Raw genomic sequence first — 14,122 nt, 5'->3', positions numbered from 1 at the left:
TTTGAGTGTCAAACACCAACATCAGCTTGGTTTGGGTCATTGTTACAATCGCCTGGATCACTGTTTGCCAGGTCCGGTCATTCCCGCTGTATTACTTCCTTCATGATACAACTCATACCATAATTCTTCCCCAACGAGAAACAAGGATGAGGGCTTCCCCATGCTTGCACACTACCACAAAGTACACCCATGTCCTTGAGGGAAGAGAATCCCACAAATATGTTTGTCTTTTCCCAAGAGAGGAGCAATCAATACTGCCTTTCCCTATCACTTGTGCGCCATGAGGACCTTATCTCCTCCCACAGTATGAAGGGGGTTTTTTTTGGGCAGGGCACAATTCCGGATTCTGTCGTAATTGTGGGAGTTGTGGCACTTGGCATCTCAAAAATAAGTGTCCTACATATGGCAATGACTGCAGATCTTGAACACAGATGGGTATGCTGCAAAGTTATGCAAAGAAATAAAGTGTATACAGTCAGAAAAATTGAAATTGGAGCTGTAATTATGGCAGCAAAAGAGACACCTATGCAAACTATGCACAGTGCAAACACTAAGGACAATAAGAAAAACTCTCTTACCAGCAAATTTCAGATAGAAATCCAATGTTCCTGTCAGAAGATATCTGCCATAATAAACAGGTATAACCCAGAAAGGGAGGTGGGGTAGAAAAAACAGAACAACAAAAGTCCAGAAATATAACCACCAACAGTCAGCTTAATTTCTCTTTCGAACAGTTAGCCTAGGCATATGGTGAAAACCTAATTATTTGGAATTGGATGAAGTCCTAGACATTATAATATTGTACTGACATAAAAGAGAAATGGATGATCTAATACATACTTCCATCTTAATTTTCCATTTCTAACCCCTGTGATTTTATGCCTTCCAAATAGTGCAAACTTTTCTTTTGACTTTGTATTACAGTATTTGGAGTCAAAACACTGTGAAGTTCTGTTATTTCTATTAGAAGAGGACCATAAATAATTTACATTTTTCTCTTTCCACCAGTAAAGGCCTCTGCTGTATTTACTACTTTACAAGCACAGGGCACAACTACTGTCTGAGAAACCAAGGCATCCAGGAACAAGGTGGAATTACGATGCCTATATAAGCTTTTGGATTCTTAAATACAGAATATTGTTTCTTAATAATCTCTTTCTCTTAATATCATTTTCTGTCACTTATCTCACCATTTTTTTGGTTGTTCTTATATTTGTGCCACAAATAAATGTTCTCCATACTTTCACATTAAACCCTTCCTCTCAGTCATATTCTGAAGTACTATTGATGCTCTAAACATGAGGTACTTCTATTCTGCTTCTCTGTGGTTATTTCATAAAGCACTAGAAGCACAAATGCTGCCTCAGTCTATGAAATTGTGACCAAACCTTCTTGGAGATTAGATGTACCTAAAGGACTGAACTAAACCCTTCCAAAATTATGGAGAGGCTGTCTAGGAAAGCATAATTGGTATCAATTGTGTTAGGGTGGGAAAGAAAACCATGAACAGACTAATTGAATCAGTGATCCATAGAAATGCACAGGTAGAGAGAGTGGATGTCTCTTCAACTTGAAGGACACTGAAACATGTATTACAGGGTCCTTCATACAGATTGGTGATAACCATCTGACCAGCCTCATTATCCAAAGGAACAGGTTAGATGCGTTTCCTACCATGTGGCATCCTACAAGAGAGAAAACAAACAATGTTTATTTTTTCCACATTAAAGAAATCAATAAATAAAATATAGAATGATGCCTGTAAATAACCATTTAATGATTCTCACTTTTTCTGAACCCCAAAAAATTACATTGTCTGTGCAGTGGCATAGCTGCACTCAGAAGAAAAACAATAAATAGCTCTGCTGAACTGATAAGTTGGTAGGAGAAAAGATATGGGCTGGAACCCTTTCATGTTAGAAAACACTGAACCTGTTTTCTCACCTTTTGAGTGAGTGCTTTTATACAAAAAAGTACTATTGATACCACAGCATTTTTCCACAATCTTAAATAAGTTTAACAATGGACGTATAAGATATGTAGCACCCATAATAACTAAGGGTTTGTGTTCAAAAGTGTCCATTACATGGAGGGTCTCCACCTTAATTTGGAATCCAAATTAGATTCTGATTGGACAGCACAAAAGCAAAAATCTAGACAAACAGAATTTTTTTAATTAACTAAATATAGATACCTCTGCTGCTGACAGCAGCTAAGCAGAGAATTTCATAATTGTAGTTTTTGTTTAGGCCTCTCTGTACTGCGTGTGGTTCTGTATTGTTCCCAGCTGTAATTGTAGGCTTTCAACAGGGGCTTTGTCTGGAATACCTTGGAAAAAGCAGCACCCTGAATGTTGCAGTGACACATGCGGACTCAGACATGAAGTGACAATTTTCAACACATTCCATTTACTGAAAAAACATGGAAAAGGGTGTGTGATATGTAAGTAGAACATATAAATACAATAAAATTAGCCATAAGTGTACTTTAGAGGGTACAAATATGTTCCATCTCACTTAATCTTTAAACATCTAAAATTATATGATCAAATTTATCCTGGTTCCCTGTGTAGTCAATAGAAAACAATGAAAGCATCCTGAAGGTCCAACTTGATTAATGTCAGTTATGTATTTAAGGTCAAAATGAATCACCTTCTGCAAGTGACTTTTTCTTGCCTCTGATGTTAAGCATGTTACCAGCTCATATTTAAGTAATTCAAAATTAAAAATCTCAATTTGGGCATTAAAATCCAACCCTATATATCAGTCTGACGAATGGAAAGGTGTAAAATGCCCCCAAAAGACATTTAATAATTGCTAAAAAAAAATCATCAGGATTCTTATTCTTAGCCATCAGAACTTATTTTCAAATAGTTCGTACGGATGTAGTTTCAATTACATGCATGTTGATTATTGTAGGATGCAATTCTGGTTTTTTGACAACAATAACTGAAAAGCTATTTCACCTGTGTCAGGGTGGAGCAGCAATGTCATCTGAAATCTAATGACCTATTAAATACAGGTATTTGCACCGGGGTTGTCCATCCCCTGCCCACATATATACTTTCCTGATGTACCTTACTCAAAAACATTAAATATGGTAGTATTTTCTGTTGTGTTTCCTTTTTAAATAAGCCTTGCATCATTAAAAAAAGGTTCTGATTGTCTGTTTTCTAGCCTTTTCTTAGTTCTCTGGTACATTACACTGCACAAGTGTTTGGGATACTAAGTGTATCCAGAAAATGGAAACAAAGGAGGAAATGGAGAATGTTAATGGATATAGTTTCCAAGGAAACAAAGCACCAGAGAATATAAGAAAGCCAAGAAGGATGTAATGTTTTTTTTCTCCAAGAAAACAAGGGAATAGAGGAAATGTGGAAGCTAATGAATAAATGACTTAGGTAAATAATCATCCACTTAAAAGATTATGGTATCAAAATCCTTGAAATGATATCACAGATGGTTTAGCCTTATTTTCAACCACTGCCTTAACTTCATCTTTTTGTTCTCTTTCCACGGTGCTTTGTATTATGAAAAGAGAAATGCCATTCACTGCTTCTAATATAATACTTAACAATAAATGTTTTTTGTTCAAGATATTATCCATGAAAATACTTTTTGATTTTTGAAACTGAATCCTTACTGAATAGGAATGAGTTCCAGTATATTTAATGGGGCATTGGGAAGCGGTGGCAGGAGTGGGGTGGGGAGAGTAAAGCAGAAAACCCAAAGTCTATTAAAGTCTGTTATAATTTTCAGATATGCCTGCCTCAAATAGAAGTAAGAAAAATGTTCTCAGCCTAGATAAACAGGTTCATCTCTCAAGATTAACACAGGTTCTGGTGTTTTACTATAGAATAGATACAATATTATGTCATCCTAATACCCAGAAATTCAGAGCTTAACAATTTTAGCAATCAGATTTCCATTTTCCGGACCAAAAATTTTGGGAACAATAGTAGGCATGCCTAGGCTGCACTATCAATTTTTATGTGTTGTTTGCAAATACTTTAACTAAAGACAAGTCTGATGTGACTGACTGAGTACGATTAGATTTGACCTTTATAACTATAATTGAATTTTTGATGGAAAGGCAAGTGACAGGTTTTTTTACTCCAGCTAACCTAAGGTTGGCTGAACAGTAATTTACAAAGTGTTTTTATCACACAAACTAAAAAATCAACTGAAATGTATTATTTGGAGGAAGTTAAAGAGAGAAACGAGCTATCTATCCCTCAAGAAATCTGAGATTTCCCTCTGCCTCCTTCCTTCCTCTCCAACTGCCTGAAAAGAAATGCTGAGGAAGAAAAGTTAGTGATGGAGGCTTTCTGAGATCCTGAAATAAAACTATCCATGAAAAAGTAAATAATTGAGCCATGGTGAGACAATGAACTCTAACTGTCTCCAGGATGCTGCCACATGAACTTTTACAGGTGCATTATTGAAGCCAGTCCCCCAGCTGGTCATATCTACTGCACCTTCACTCACATTGCTGTGTGAAGACAATTTATAAATGAACAGTTGATTAAAGCATTCTCTGTCATTTGCCAACCCTACTGAGAAAGAATATATGTTTACACCTATTTCTACATTTATATAGAGCATATGACATAAGGTCACTGGACACAAAGTTGCCATTTTTTCATGAAGGTTGTGCAGCAGAAGCTGTTAACTGGGTTTCTTTGTTTGCATAAACAATTTTAAAATTATAGGAGCTATTTCACTTTGCCTCTCTTGGGTACATGGAAGTGGTAAGGTACATTCTCCACATCACTGTGTTTTTCACTAAAAATGTTCTAGTAAACACTTCCATTTTAAAAAACAGGTCAATTTCGTACTTTAGGTCATCAATCCCCCAGGTTCCCTATTTAAAAAAAAATATTAAAGCTGATAGAAGCAGGCAGGAAAGATGAAGGAAGGTACACCTTGGGACAACAGAGAAGAAGAAACTTGTATTAATTTTAAATTCTGCTAGACAATTTTTAATGTTTAAGTCATGCTTGTTTATAATGCCTGTATATGTGTAAAGTGTCCTAGCTAATGACACATCAGAACCAAACAGAAAAATGGGAGGAAAACATTTTATGTTATTACCTGAGCATGTATTATTTAGCAGTGATTTTTGAATACTTTTCTTAACTTATTCATTGCAATGGATAAAGTTATCTTGACTCAATATGAGACTTTCTCTGAGAAAGTATGTTGTGTTTTGGGGAATTTGTTTGGAAGCAATTACCAAATTGCTTTGAATACTCAATAGTTGAAATCCAGTGAAAAGATGAATGTAGATTATTTTATGAGAGATTCAATAGAATCAGTAGGCATGCTCCAGAAGTTTTATATTAGGAAATGGTATAATGTTCTACTTTAAAATGGGAACTTTTTCAATTTCTCAAAATATGTGGGATTTATTATGTCTATGTATGCACCACAAGTGCAAAGGTGGGGATAATATTTTTCTTATATAAGTAGACTGATGTGCGTTATATATACTTGAAAAGATTATGTTAAAGGTGACTTTCAAATTCAAATTAAAATTTAACTAAATTTATGAAAAGTTCTTGTGAGTTTACTTCCATTTAAAAAGGCATATTAGAATTCAGTAAAGACAATAATGAGAATAATTTAAATATGTCATATATTTGAGGATATTAGAAAAAATATATTTTATTTTTTAAAAAAAATAGAAAGAGAATTCGTCCTGTGAAGCATTGCTCTTTCACTCCCCTGTTTTAATCTTGTGCAGCAACACTTCTTTTCTCTCCAAATTATCTTTATTTCATCAGTGTTGTCTTCTTTTTCTCATAATTTCAAAAGATTGTCTCTTCAAATATATCAGCTACCAGGCTAGTCATGTTACTAAAATATCCATATTTTCTTTTTCTCATCATGTCCCCCTCTGGTCATGATTACTGACTTTTGATTATATTTCCAAGTTCTTAAATAGAAGTTTGTGGAGAATCAATATAAAAAAAAAAATCAGTGAATACTCAAAATAGTAACAAGTTATTGAGAGTGAGACTAGAGCACCCACTTAACTGTATTTTCATTCTTAAACAAGAATACAAAATCTGACTTAAAAAACTTTCTAGACGTAATCATATATTTTGGTGTTATTGAAAGGAAGTATTTGATTTAGTTCTCTAGTAATGAGAAAATACCGCTTTGTTCCTCTCTTATTTCCAAAGGCTGTTGTATTGGACTGTAGAGTGTGCAGACTCACATTTCAAAACGTATTGTCTAACCTCGAAGGCACAACAGGTGGATTTAAAAAGGCAGTGGATTTCAAAATAGCAGTTACAGGTAGGAAGTCACACCTAATGACGGAAGACTCACAGTTTGCATTTTAGAGTGTACTGATTGCCCTGCTCTCTCAAGGAAGTGTGTGAGACAGCTACTGAGAGCACAGAAAGCACTGTGAGTGTTGCTGGGTCTTCCACGGAAAAAATATGTGCACAAAATAAGCACTTGTTTCTGAAGTTCCAATCCTTCTTCTACACTGTAAATAATTACTGTTTTTTGGGAAAAATGAGAGGAAAGCAGGGGCAGAATAGAGGGCAGTACTTGTTCTTCTTTCCCATAGGTATTCAGCAGATTTGGGCTGTCGTATTTGAAGTGTGCAGATTTCATGAGAAAAACTGGATCAAACACTTCAGGTTTGCACAAATATTCAGAGTTAACATGCTTAAATTTAATGCAACCAGTTGAAATATCTGGGGGAAGAAAAATAGTTTCTTAATTCAAACTGAATATTTAAGATCTGTACTTAAATCTCACAATAAAAAGCAGATAGATAGAATAGAGATTGGCAGGCCCTAATGGTCATATACAGATATTACCTTTTAATGTTTAAACTGGCTTCTAAAATCAGCAAATACAGAAACAATTCTTTTTTTAACATAAATTTCTATGAATGATGTTCTGATCTGAATTCACCAGCAGAAACTCAAACTCAGTGGACTTTGAAATCTTTTCTTCTTAAAATTTGCAGTGTTAACTAACAAATGCATAAGACTAAAACATAGTGAAATAAGCAATGTATGAGGTCAGTCCTTGTCAATGAATTCACCAAACTATTTAATTTGAATGAGCTTTGGATTAAGTCTTTAAAAAACCCAGATAAATAACACAGCTTGATAACTGGACTTTATCTTCACATTCAACAGTATACTGGCCAGCCTTAACAAATCAATTTCATGAAACTTTTGTAAAAAGTTGGGATCAGATATTTGGAGAATTTAAATAGAAACCAGTGTTTCACTTTTAATGCCTTGCTTCTTTCAAGTATTGACATGTATATTGAATTTAAAAAATCCAGTAATGAATTTCTAGAAAATTTCTGGGCCTTGCCTACAGTGCTTTACATGAATGAGCACTTACTGAAAGCAAACAAAGCTCATTCAAGCAGGACTGATGTTTACTAGAACCACAAAAAGCCTGTTGGAATTTCTGACATAAAATGGTTTCCTCTGTGTGAATAGTATGGTAAGCTTCCAAAATATTTGCAGAACTTTGAACAGTTCTATCTGCAAAAACATACTCCTGTTTTCTATGTTCAAAGAGGAATAAAGCAGGTAGAAACAAATGCTATTTATACATTATCCATTTTTATAAACAGTAATTTTGTTCCTTCTTTTGAAATTACTCAAACTCATTTTTAAATCCTCTATTAAAGTACTACTAGGATTCCATTCTGTAATGAGGTACCACAAACATATCTCGTAATCCTGACATTACAGCTTTCATGACAAATATTTTTATTATCTTCAGGTGGTTCAATGCTGGAAATACTATTTTGACTCTTAATGTTTTGTCAGAAAAGTCTGAAATTGGACAAAATGATGATCTTCAAATACTATGCTCATGATGGTTATATGTTCTCTTTATCTCTCCTTTGAATGTCTGTGTTGATTTGGTTTTGATTTTTTTCCCTCCCGACAGTTACGGACACTTGGTCATTGTTAAGAAAGAATTGTTTCAGACTGCAGTTTTATGGTGAATGCAAGGAAAATTACAGTAATTAGGAACTGTGAAAGTTCTCTTCCCAATGTATAATTTTCAATTGATTTGAGCTATGACAAATTAGGACCTCTCATTAATTTTAGCATGACTAGAAATGCACCATGGTTTGGGTAAAGTTAACCAACCTCCATGAGACTACCTTGTGTGTCTCTGTATTTATTCTGTTTTGTGCAATGTTCCTTGTAATTACTAGTGTATCATCTTTCTCCATTTTAACATCTTTTCCAAACAGAACATATCATGGTAAGATATTGTAAATAATGGATCTACTCAGTTATTGACAGACATTGAACACAGAACCACAGAACCACTGAATGGGTTGGGTTGGAAGAGACCTTTAAAGATGGCTTAGTCCAATCACCCTGCCAAGGACTGAGACACCTGTCACCAAATCAGGTTGATTAAAGTAATGACCAATCTGACCTTGAACTCTTCCGACAAAGGGTCATCCACAACCTCTCTGGGCAACCTGGTCCACTGTCTCACCAGACTTATCATAAAGAATTTCCTCCTTATGTCCAGTCTAAATCTATCCTTTTTTCAGTTTGAAACCATTGCTCCTCGCCCTGTCACCACAGGCCTCTCCACCTCTCTTTCAAGCCCTGTTTAAACATGGAAAAACCATAATAAGGTCCCCCTGGAGTACTTAGTTCTCCAGGCTAAACAACCCACTCTCTCTTAACTATTTTCATAGGAGAAGGTCTCCAGCACTGATCATTTTTGTCGACCTCCTCTAGACCTACTCCAACAGGTTGAAGGTTTTTCTTTGTGTTGGGGATGCCAGAACTAGATGCAGAGCTCCAAGTGCAGTCTCATGATATGTATTTGGTTTAAAAGGATAATAAGCCAATCATTTTGGGTCTGGTGTAAAGGAAAAAATATAATAAAATACTCTTCAGATAGTCTGACTTGTGGCTGGATTTAACATTACTACTAGGTAAATATGCCTTTTTCTCCATCATCTGACAGAAAGTTCCCTATCTAAGTGAAAGGCAAGAAAATGTACAGTCTCTTTTCCCATGAACTGCTATGCACATAGTGTTCAGCAAGAGAAAGCTAAGTATTCAATCAGAAATGTGTTAGCACTGTAATAGGCACTTTCCTACCACATTTGCCTCTTTCTCAGAATAAATAAAACTTAGGATCTGGAAAAAAAAACATTTATCACAGAACTTTAAAATGTCTCTATCTGAAATGCTGACATTTGAAAATATTATTTTTGGATATAGGGGCCAGAGGGAGGTGATGAGAGGTTGGTTATGTGTGATGCTGGCCAGATCACCCGCTATCTCTTTATATTGAAAAAATACAGCACAACAACAAAAAAAGCACAACTTCCCAAGGCTGTGCAGCAATCATTAGTATGAAATGCAAGTGTAACATAGAGTGAAAAGCGTGGAGATGGATGGGATTTTCTTGCTCTTCTGACTCAGGGAAGGTTTGTTAGACAGTTCTCAGCCCTCCTGACAGAAAGTAAGGAACAACATTAACTTATTTTTATTTATGTTCCTGTGTGAAAGATTTCCTCATCATATTTCTGGCATAAAGTTTTTGTGGTAAGTCTTATGAGAAAAAAGATATTGCCCTTCTCATCTTTTCCCCAATTAGTTTAGATAACATCTTGTAGTACTACAAAGATGACTTGGGATAGGGACACAAAAGGAAGTGACTCTTTTAAAAAGTTTAGTATTTTTAATTTGAAAAAAAACTAAGTCCTTTCCTCTTGGTCATAATAGGGAGGGCCAAAAAACTTTAAAACTTGCACGCCAAAGTTCTGAACTACAGAATTTTTCACAAGATACTTTTTCATCGCTTAAAACATTTCCTGAAGAACAGTAGATGCACAAAAGATTCCTTCCTTTGGATAAATGAAAGCTTGAGGGCTGGTGGATATGCGAGTGAGGGAGCAAGTGACCTTAGCAAGTTCTGACTTTAATCTTTATAGAACTGCTTGAAAATGAACACAAATAATTTCCAGAAACTATGTTAATTTATATTTAAAATCTACCAGGAATTAGGCAAAGAAATAACACAATCTAGATCCTTTTAGATATGTGAAACTGCTACATGATATAAGTATTCCTCTCCCCCAATCCCTACCTTATCTTTTTTCACAAAAAACAAATTTTTACACTACTTGTTTTGGCTAATTTATATTGTCAATTGATACACGATTAACACCTGTTTGATTGGCATGGTATCTAATTAACTGGTGTCCCGCGATAGCTGCCTGCGATGTTTTTTATACGGCACATTTTTAATGCTCTTCAGACCTCTGAACTGATGTCTGACATACTTGAAGTAACTAGAGCAGAAATTTAGTTAAAGTTCAATACAGAGCTGAGCAATTTAAAGCCAAGTTGCACCGTAAGCTAAAAGAGTGTAAACTCTCTTTGTGTGCAACTCAGGCTGCCTGCTTTGAAGTGGAATCCTATCAAGAAAAGCCCTTGAGGCCTTGTCAACAGAGGAGTTCGACTGTGGTCTGGTATATTATTTAAAGGTCATTATTTTGGAAGGATTTTTCAACAGAATTCACACTGTCTTTTTAAGATACATGTATTTTTAAAACAATTACTATTGCATGTTTTGGAAAAAAGCATCTCTTTAGTATTAAAATCTTGTGGGTTATAATTTTCACTGTTAGTTATGCGACTGTGCACAAATTGGGAAAAAGAAGATACTGGACACAACTGTGCAGAATCCCATGAACTGCAACAGGCAGAACACAGCCTGTTTGCAGGACAGATAGGATGGACTGGCTGAAATGATAACAAACCCAAATCTTCTCAAGGCTCAAGAAAAAAATAAATAAAGGTGCAATTCTGGGGGAAATTAGAATTGGTAAAAAAATGTGATACAGTAATTTTGCAATACAGCAAGGTGGGATTGTTGTGCCTTTCTGGAAACAGGCAATGAGAAAGTTTTCTGTTATAAGAGGAATCAGTGGTGTTTGATGGTTTTTCTCCACAGCTTTTTAATTGTTAATCAGCATAAACAGGCTTATTTGTCTTTTCATTTTGATAAAAGGTGGAACAAATTCCAAGCCAAGAACAAGTTGTATGGTGATTACTATTAACCAGAGAGCTCTGTAGCTCTGTCCTTCCTGCACCCAATGATGTATTCCTCTGCCATCTTTTTTGAGAAAACTCGCAGCTCAGAATTCTAAAGACATCCCAACTCTTAAAATTTACACGTCACTTCAAATCAGATAAGGAGCTTTCGTGCAGCTGTTCCGCAAAGTAAAAAATTTCTTCAGATATTATTATAACTATGGACTACATTGTCGTTTTCTTTGGTATTCTCCATGAAGAAAATATAAAGTAATTAATTGAAACAACATTTTTAATGACCATCTGTTAAAAGCTAACCCTTCAATATCCTCCTGGCAAGGTTTCCATGGTTAAGTTTTCTAGAAAGACTTCATGATGAGTTCTTATGTTAACTATACATAAAATGTCTTTATTGTCCTCTCATAAATTAGCTTACTACTAAGAACACCTCTTTCCTCTCAAAATATGGTGCTTTCAGTGGTAGTTTCTGTAACATCTCTCAAGAAGACTGTCTCTCTTATCATCACCCCACAATTGATCTCTAAATATGATACCACACTTGACTTGTAAATATACTACAATTGAACTACTAGCATACAGCATTTTCACTTAAAATTAAAAAGGTATGTACTATGAATGTGGATTGTGTATCTAGTAATACATGACTGAATTAAAGAACAGTGCAGTGTTTATATTTGTGCTTCAAATATACAAAGGTCTCTTGGGATGTGGTACTGATCTACCTCTAGAGGTCAAACTGTGTCTAAATGAGATGCCTGATTCCAACCAGTCCAAGTATGAACAATATTCAGATATTACTAAAAGTCCCTCAGAGGGACATTGGCAAATTGATGAAGTGTAATTGTAAAGAAACCTATGGGAAAATATATCATGCCTTGAAAACAAAAGATTGAACAGTACTGCACTCAATATAAAATACTGCGTGAGCAACAGATTACTTACTTGTTCTAGATGTTATTCCCAACTTCAATCTTTTTAAAGAAAAGCCAAGCAAACTGCCTTATTTTATATACTCCATCTTTCCTTTCAAGACTGAAAATTCCTCTAGGGCATAGTGGGAACAGAATTTTTAATTTTAGAATAAAGGTTTCTCCATTGAAAGGGAGATACTGAAATTCTAAGTCATCCAGTAAAGTTAATATATTCTCACAAACTATTTAAATAAGGATTGCAGTGAAAAACACTGTAGTGGCTAATTGGATTTAAATGGAAAATTGGTAGAAATGTGGATGCATTGTTTTGAAGATGTTAGCATTTTTAATAAGATTGAAAAAATATAATTATGCTAATGCGGCAAATGCTAAATCAGCTTTGAATGTTTCTTTTGTCATGTATTCAAATGAGTTATACTACTCAAATCCTATTCCACATGAAGAGAATGTTAAAACAGCACAAACTTGTTTGTAAATATATCATTGTTCCATTTAGATTTCAGTGTCTGAGGCCTTGAAACACTTTTTGTACTCAAATAGCCTTAATAATTTTATCTCAATATATTTTTATTAAAATGGGGGGTTTTTATCAGTGAAGTGACACATCAGAGCTTTGTTCCTCAAAACCTGTTTGCTTCTCCAGAAAAAATAAAATTATGTGGATTTGCAGTACAAGTCTAACTTCTCAGAGTATTTAATCCACAACATTGAACAGTTCATAAGTGGAATGCAGCACAGAAGAAAAGACTTGTTTGTCAAAATAAGTAGAAACATATTCCATGTCTGGGCTTTAAGATCTGAACTAGTAAATTCACTTCCAGGTTAAGCTGAAAATGTTGGTGTTGTTTACATTACTGTTAAGGATAATACATCTGACATTCTTACTTTCTAAGACAGGTAAATCACAACTGAGATCATTACACTCTCTGCAATGCATGCCCTCCTTGACCAGAATTCAGTCTAAACCAGAAAGGAATAATTCTGATTCTTATTAACTTTTGATAGGTAGAAGCAAGGCTAACAGATTTTGATTCTCTGAATTGAAGAAAAGTAAACTCCTTCCCATGCTCCCTATGTCTTTTCCCTCTTGTCCTTCCTCTGTTCTTAGTTCAGTAGCTAGCTCTTTGAAATATGGGCATTGCAATGGGCTGCACAGGGAGGTGGTGCAGTCCCCGTCCCTGGAGGCATTTCAGAAAAGACTGGATGTGGCACTTGGTTTAGTTGACAAGCTGGTGTTAGGCCATCAGTTGGACTCGATGCTCTCAAAGGTCTTTTCTAACCTAGCTGATCCTGTAACAAAGTCGTGCTCCTGGAGACAAAAATTTTCATCTCGGAAAACAGAATGAAAACAAAGAAGATTCATAACAAACAAGATTTTTATGCTAATAATAAAATGAAAATCATACATACTCATAAATATATGTGTATATACATCCATACGTGTGTATTATATTTGCAATATATGTACATAATTTTCACATGTATGCATATATAAAAATGTATTTGTATGTATAAACATATACATGTATATATAAAAAGATGTATATATACACATATATATGCATGAAATAATTACTTGCATGCTCAAGGTAAACATGAGTTTCCTTGGAAGGTGAGAACAAAACAGTAGGAGTTTTTCCAGAGTTACAAGAATATTTCCAGTTCTGAGTGGTACAGTTTGCTGATGCTAGCTTATATTGATAAAAAACAATATGATCGTGCTGCCTGAAAATTAATTTTGTGGTTTTAAATTAAGTATTCTTATGTAGACTTGAATCCTTTTTTCTAGATAAAACCAAATATTAAAATATCTGTGCCTGGACCTTTGGATCTAAGCAATGGACTGAAGATTTTCAATTTCATAAGCTTCAGAGAAACGCAGCAAAACACAAAAAAAAAGATATCAAGATTTTCAACATAGAGTAGTTTCCTAGAAGTCTAGATTAATAGGAGATATCCTGATACATCCAGAAGTGATACACCACAGTACATTTCCATGATTGACAAGAAAAAAAATGTGATGAAAATGTTCTGATTTATTCCCATAGATGCAGAACAACTTGCTAACATTTAACTGCTTTCTTTCAATATATTTATT

This window comes from Coloeus monedula, assembly GCF_965178545.1.
Source record: "Coloeus monedula genome assembly, chromosome: 1".
Taxonomy (NCBI): Eukaryota; Metazoa; Chordata; class Aves; order Passeriformes; family Corvidae; genus Coloeus; species Coloeus monedula.
Note: the sequence above shows the minus strand (reverse complement) of the source record.